At 43.1% G+C, this 6,401-nt stretch overlaps 1 pseudogene; it reads left to right on the top strand.

Annotated features, from left to right (window-relative positions):
• The first annotated feature begins 3,973 nt into the window (after positions 1–3,973).
• On the top strand, positions 3,974–5,053 carry LOC123936941 (annotated as a pseudogene).
• The last annotated feature ends 1,348 nt before the right edge of the window (positions 5,054–6,401 follow it).

Genomic DNA, 6,401 nt, shown 5'->3' with positions numbered 1-6,401 from the left:
TATGGCTCTAACTCCATCTTGGCTTTCCAACGAAGATGAAACGTTTTGGTGGTTTCTCCCAAAAACTCATAGAGTCCAAAGCTACCAGGAGTGGGAGAAACTTGGAAATCACCTAGTTTTAGGTATGAACAGGGGGAACCTCAACAGGAGGCCCAAAAAGCAGTGAGTGGCCTGAGGCTATGGAGGAATTATGAAGATAGTCGCTCTATCATTATGTGTGATAATTAGCAGTACCTGCCCACATCCCTCGTAGCTGCAACCCCTGGAGAGCCCTGTCTGTTGCTGATTACAAAGCATTTTCTCATCCTCATCTCATTTGTTGTTTGAACCACACAATTCCTGAAGAATTGGTTGGGGCAGTGATCTCAATACCCCCATTTTATTGATTAGGGAAGTGAGGCTCAGAGAGCCCAAGCCAAAAGCCCCAGAGGAAGTCTCCTCTGAATCCATACTCCAGGTTCATCCCCCTAGCCACACTGCAGCTGGCTCTTTGCCCTCTCCCCGCAAGGACTGGGATGATGAAGCCAATGCCATGTCACCATGGCAGCACATCTCCAGGATGTCAGTGGGGTAACAGCCCAACAGACCTGCAAGAGGAAAGGCCCAGATAAAGCTGCACTATGTTCAGATCTGCGAGAGCAAATGGGTAGGCAGCAGCTCTCAGACTTGCCCGCCATCAGCCAGGTGTTTGACTTTATTTAAGAAAATTATTTTTCATTTGGTCTCATGGGCAATGGACCATGTCCTGCCTTTTTAAAATGAGATTGGGAAGCTGGAGCTGACCTGACACATCCCTCCAGTTTTCCTACGCACACTTAAACATCCTTCAAAACCAATATCTTTATTCCTAAAACCTTCAATTCACGTAGGGCAAACAGCGTCTGCCTGTGCTGTATGGAGCATGCACTTCAGCCTTTATATTACCCAGAGGAATGAGCTGCTATTATGAAATCATTAAATTAATAACTTGGTAATATAGGCAGATATATAAAACAATCTGTTCATAGAACAAAAGAAATTACTACGTTCCAAACATTCATAATTTAATTTAACAGCAAATTAAAGTAGCATACATAATTTTAGCCTCAAAATGTCAATAGAATTATGTAAATAGAGCACCGAGTCCTATTGCCCTGTGTGTGTGTGTGTGTGTGTGTGTGTGTACATGCACGCAGGTGTGTAGTTGTGTATGTGACAGGAGGGCGGGGTACAGGGTTGACATTTACCTCCTGTAGGCTTCTCTTCTTCACAACAGAGAAGCAATTGACAGAAATAGATGAGGTGCCCGGCTTTTAATTAAGAATTTATTAAACATTCAAAGAGCTGTAGAGGGAAAAAGCTAGCAAGGCACTCTGCTGGCTGCCAAGATTGGGTGCTGAGCAAACAGTAGAGCTGCAGAGAGGATGGGTCCAGCGAAGTTGTACCAGGACTCCCTCGGGAAGGGCAGGCATCAAAGGCCACCGGGCCTAGATCATAGGATCTTAGAGAGACTCCATATGAGTATGGAGATAAGCAATGGAAAGACAGGTTGCTGACTAGCATGGAATTATCTCAGGGGAATGACCAGGAACAGGGAGCTCTTCTCCTGCAACAGCATTTGGCAAGAACTAACCCCCTACCCCGGGCAGCTCAGAGGTGGTTAAGGAGTAGTCTCTGGTCCACTATGGTCTTCTCCACAAACCACCTGCCTTGTGTGAATGAAAGGGAATGAGGTAAATGTAGGGCTGTGCAAGGGACAGGGAGTCACTCTATGGCAGGAGTTCCTGACCTCTCTCCCTGGAAGCTCAGCAGGCAGTGGTCACTGTCAAAGCAGGAAGAGGACAAAGGGTTTCCTATGTAAGCTGACTTTGCCTCCTCCACCCAAGCTTTTCTCACCTCTGATGACTGTTTCATGAATTGTTTTCTAGGGACAACGGGTCTCCCAGTCTCGTGAACTTGCAACACTGCAAGGGACATGTGAAGGCAGTAAGTTCAGCCCTGCTTCAAAACGATGAAACGTACATGTGCACATATGTAGACTTTGGAACGTAATTTCAGGAGATTCACATATCCCATTGACGAACCCAAAGTAAATAATCTCAATTGTGGCTGAAGACACTCATTAAGCATGGAACTATATGTATAAAGAGTAACATATGTCTAGTGCTAAGGGTATGAGACAGAGAGGAAGACAAGAATTCAAAGAAGGCCCCCTGGAGGAGGGAAAACCACTTAAAGTTGAAGGAAGTTAAGTCTTAAAGAGATAGGAGGAGAAATAGATGGAGCCAAGATTTAAAAACAAAAACAAGAACAAAAAACACAAGGATGATACCATGAAGAATGCTGAATGTTCTGTGGATGAGGGTAGGAGATGAAAGAAGACATCCTTTGGGGAAAGGCCCTGGATAACACAGGTTTGTAAACATGCACATATAAAACATTAATCCTCTTAGAAATATTTATTTTCTGTATGCATAAATGGTGAACTAGAGGAGAAACTAGTAGAAGCAGGTAATCCCAGTTAATAAACCGTGTTAGGAGTTCAGTAGTTCAGGGGTGAGGGGAGCAGCAATGAGACTAAAATAGTCTATATAGTCATGGGAAGGAGGGGACAGGGAGACACATTATGAAGATAGGCCTGATGGGACTTTGGAACTGTTGGGACATCAGTCTGCACAGGCCAGCTACTGTAACAAAACCCGCAAAATCTAAGTGGCTTAACACCACAGTTTATTTCTCATTCACCTCGGTACAATGTGGGTGTTTGGAAAGACTTAATCCATGTAGTCCTTCACTGACCCAGACCCCTTCTGCCTTGTGGCTCTAATCTAACATAGTCTACATAGTTCTCACCAGATGTGTCTCTGCTCCACATACAACAGGAAGATGAGGGAAGAGAGACAGCACAGAGGGTTTTATAGAAGCTTTTACTGCCAGACCAGAAAGTAGTAAACATACCTTCTGCCCATGTGTTGTTGGCCAGAGCTCATTAATGTAACTGCTTGGAGGCTGGGAAATGTCGCCTAGCTTCCCAGGAGGATAAAGGAAACAATTTCCCCCATTTCTGTAGCTGCCTATGAAGAGAGAGGGACAGGAAGTCAAGAATGACTATTTTGGGGCCTGGGAACTAGAATGTTGATGAGAACATTGATACATATAAGAAAATTCAGAAGGGAAGCTACAAGGATCTGAAGCTTGGCATATGTCTAATTAACCCAAGAGAATAATAAAGTAGATTTGCTCAGACATATACTTGCAATATTATCCCGGAAGCTTAGCCTAACAATGTGACTCTTTCTTACATGATATAAGAAGTAATGTAGTGGGGCACCTGGGTGGCTAAGTGGGTTAAGCCTCTGCCTTCAGCTCAGGTCATGATCTCAGGGTCCTGGGATTGAGCCCCACATGAGGCTCTCCGCTTAGCGGGGAGCCTGCTTCCTCCTCTCTCTCTGCCTGCCTCTCTGCTTACTCGTGATCTCTCTCTGTCAAATAAATAAATAAATAAATCTTTAAAAAAAAAAAAGAAGTAATGTAGTTAGATATGACACACACAAAAATGGCAAAAATAAATAACTTGCTTTCATCAAAATGAAAAGCTCTCATGCATCAAAGGCCACTATCAAGAGAGTAAAAGAGTAACCCACAGAATAGGAGATAATGTTTGCAAATTATTTACCACATAAGGGATTAATGTACAGAATATATAAAGAACTCCTATAACTCAACAACAAAAAACAAACAAACTAAATCAAAAAATGGGCAAAGAACTTGACTAGACATTTCTTCAAAGAAGATATACAAGTAGCCAACAAGTACATGGAAGGATTCTCAACATTACTAATTATTAGAGAAATGCAAATCAAAACCATAATGAAACATCTCTTCACATCCATTAGGATGGTTATTATTAAGAGAAAAAAAAAAACACAGATTTTTCATGAGTTGGCCACCAGAACACAGATGTCATGAAAACCATCCCTAAACTTAAAACAAAATGGGAAAGGAAAAGATTCCTAACAATATTGCCATCATTGTACATGTAGATTCAGGCAAGTCTACTGCCGCTAGCTATCTGATCTATGAATCTGGTGCAATTCACAAAAGAACCACTGAAAATTTTGAGAAGGATGCTGCTGACATGAGAAAGTCTCCTTCAAGTATGCCTAGGTCTTGAAAGCTGAATGCGAACATGGTGTTACTACTGATGTTACCCTATAGGACTCAAGATCAGCAAGTGTTATATGATCATCGAACCATCACTGATGCCCCAGGACATGGAGACTTTATCAAAACCATGATTACAGGCACATCTCACAGTGTCCGTTCTGTCCTGGTTGTTGCTGCTGGTGTTGGTGAATTTGAAGCAGGTTATCTCTAGGCAGGAGAGACCCGTGAGCATGCCCTTCTGGTTTACACATTTGAATGTCAAACAACTAATTGTTGGTGTTCACAAAATGGACTCCATTGAAACACGCTATAACCAGAAGAGATACAAGGAAATTGTTAAGGAAGTCAGCACCTACATTATGAAAATTGGCTACAACCCCAACACAGTTAACATTTGGTCAGATTTCTGGTTGGAATGGTGACGACATGTTGGAGCCAAGTGCTAACACGCCTCGGTTGAAGGGATGGAAAGTCACTCATAAATGTGGCGATGCCAGTGGAACCATGCTGCTTGAAGCTGTGGATTGCATCTTGCCACCAACTCATCCAACTGACAAGCCTTTGTCTGCCCCTCCAGGACATCCACAAAATTGGTGGTATTTCCTGTCCCTGGGGGCTAAGTGAAGCCTGGTATTCTCAAACCTGGCATGGTGATGACCTTTGCTTCATTCAGTGTTACAACTGAAGGAAAGATGGTTGAAATGCACCATGAAGCTTTGAGTGAAGCTCTTTCTGGGAACAATGCGGGCTTTAAGGTCAAAAATAGGTCTGTCCAAAATGTTTGTCATGGCACTGTGGCTTGTGACAGCAAAAATGACCCACACCAATGGAACCAGATAGCTTCACAGCTCAGGCGATTATCCTGAACTATCCAGGCCAAATCAGTACTGGATATGCACCTGTGTAGATGGTAACACAGCTTGAGACTTCAGACCACAGGTTGTCAGTTGAACAATCTCCTTATTTACATTGTTCCTCTTAGCAGGCTTTTTAAAAGTCCGCATTAAGAGAATCTAAGACACAAGTCCTTGAAATCTGGTGATGCTGCCATCGCTAATATGGTTCCTGGTAAGCCCATATATTTTGAGAACTTCTCTATTGTCCTCTTGGCCATTTTGCTGTTTATGACATGAGACAGATGGTTACTGTGGGTATCGTTGTAGCATTGGATAAGAAGGCAACTGGAGTTGGCAAGGTCACCAACTTTGCCCAGAAAGCTCAGAAAGCTAAATGAATATTATCCCCAAAATCTGCCATCCCAGTCTTTTGTTTGTTTGTTTGTTTGTTTGTTTACAGCATAACAGTGTTCATTGTTTTGGCATCACACCCAGTGCTCCATGCAGTATGTGCCCTTCCTATTACCCACCACCTGGTTCCTCAACCTCTCACGCCCCCGCCCCTTCAAAACCCTCTGGTTGTTTTTCAGAGTCCATAGTCTCTCATGGTTCATCTCTCCTTCCAGTTTCCCTCAATTCCCTCTCCTCTCCATCTCCCCATATTCTTTGTTATGCTCCACAAATAAGTGAGACCATATGATACTTGACTCTCTGCTTGACTTATTTCGCTCAGCATAATCTCTTCCAGTCCCGTCCATGTTGCTACAAAAGTTGGGTATTCATCCTTTCTGATGGAGGCATAATACTCCATTGTGTATATGTACCACATCTTCCTTATCCATTCATCCGTTGAAGGGCATCTTGGTTCTTTCCACAGTTTGGCGACCGTAGCCATTGCTGCAATAAACATTGGGGTACAGATGGCCCTTCTTTTCACTACATCTGTATCTTTGGGGTAAATACCCAGCAGTGCAATTGCAGGGTCATAGGGAAGCTCTATTCTTAATTTCTTGAGGAATCTCCACACTGTTCTCCAAAGTGGCTGCACCAACTTGCATTCCCACCAACAGTGTAAGAGGGTTCCCCTTTCTCCACATCCTCTCCAGCACACGTTGTTTCCTGTCTTGCTAATTTTGGCCATTCTAACTGGTGTCAGGTGGTATCTCAACGTTGTTTTCATTTGAATCTCCCTGATGGCTAGTGATGATGAGCATTTTTTCATGTGTCTGATAGCCATTTGTATGTCTTCCTTGGAGAAGTGTCTGTTCATATCTTCTGCCCATTTTTCGATATGATTATCTGTTTTGTGTGTGTTGAGTTTGAGAAGATCTTTACAGATCCTGGATATCAACCTTTTGTCTGTACTGTCATTTGCAAATATCTTCTCCCATTCCGTGGGTTGCCTTTTTGTTTTGTTGA

Source organism: Meles meles, chromosome 2, assembly GCF_922984935.1.
Source record: "Meles meles chromosome 2, mMelMel3.1 paternal haplotype, whole genome shotgun sequence".
In the NCBI taxonomy this organism is placed as follows: Eukaryota; Metazoa; Chordata; class Mammalia; order Carnivora; family Mustelidae; genus Meles; species Meles meles.
The sequence above is the reverse complement of the archived record's forward strand: the minus strand, read 5'-3'. Positions and strand labels throughout refer to the sequence as shown.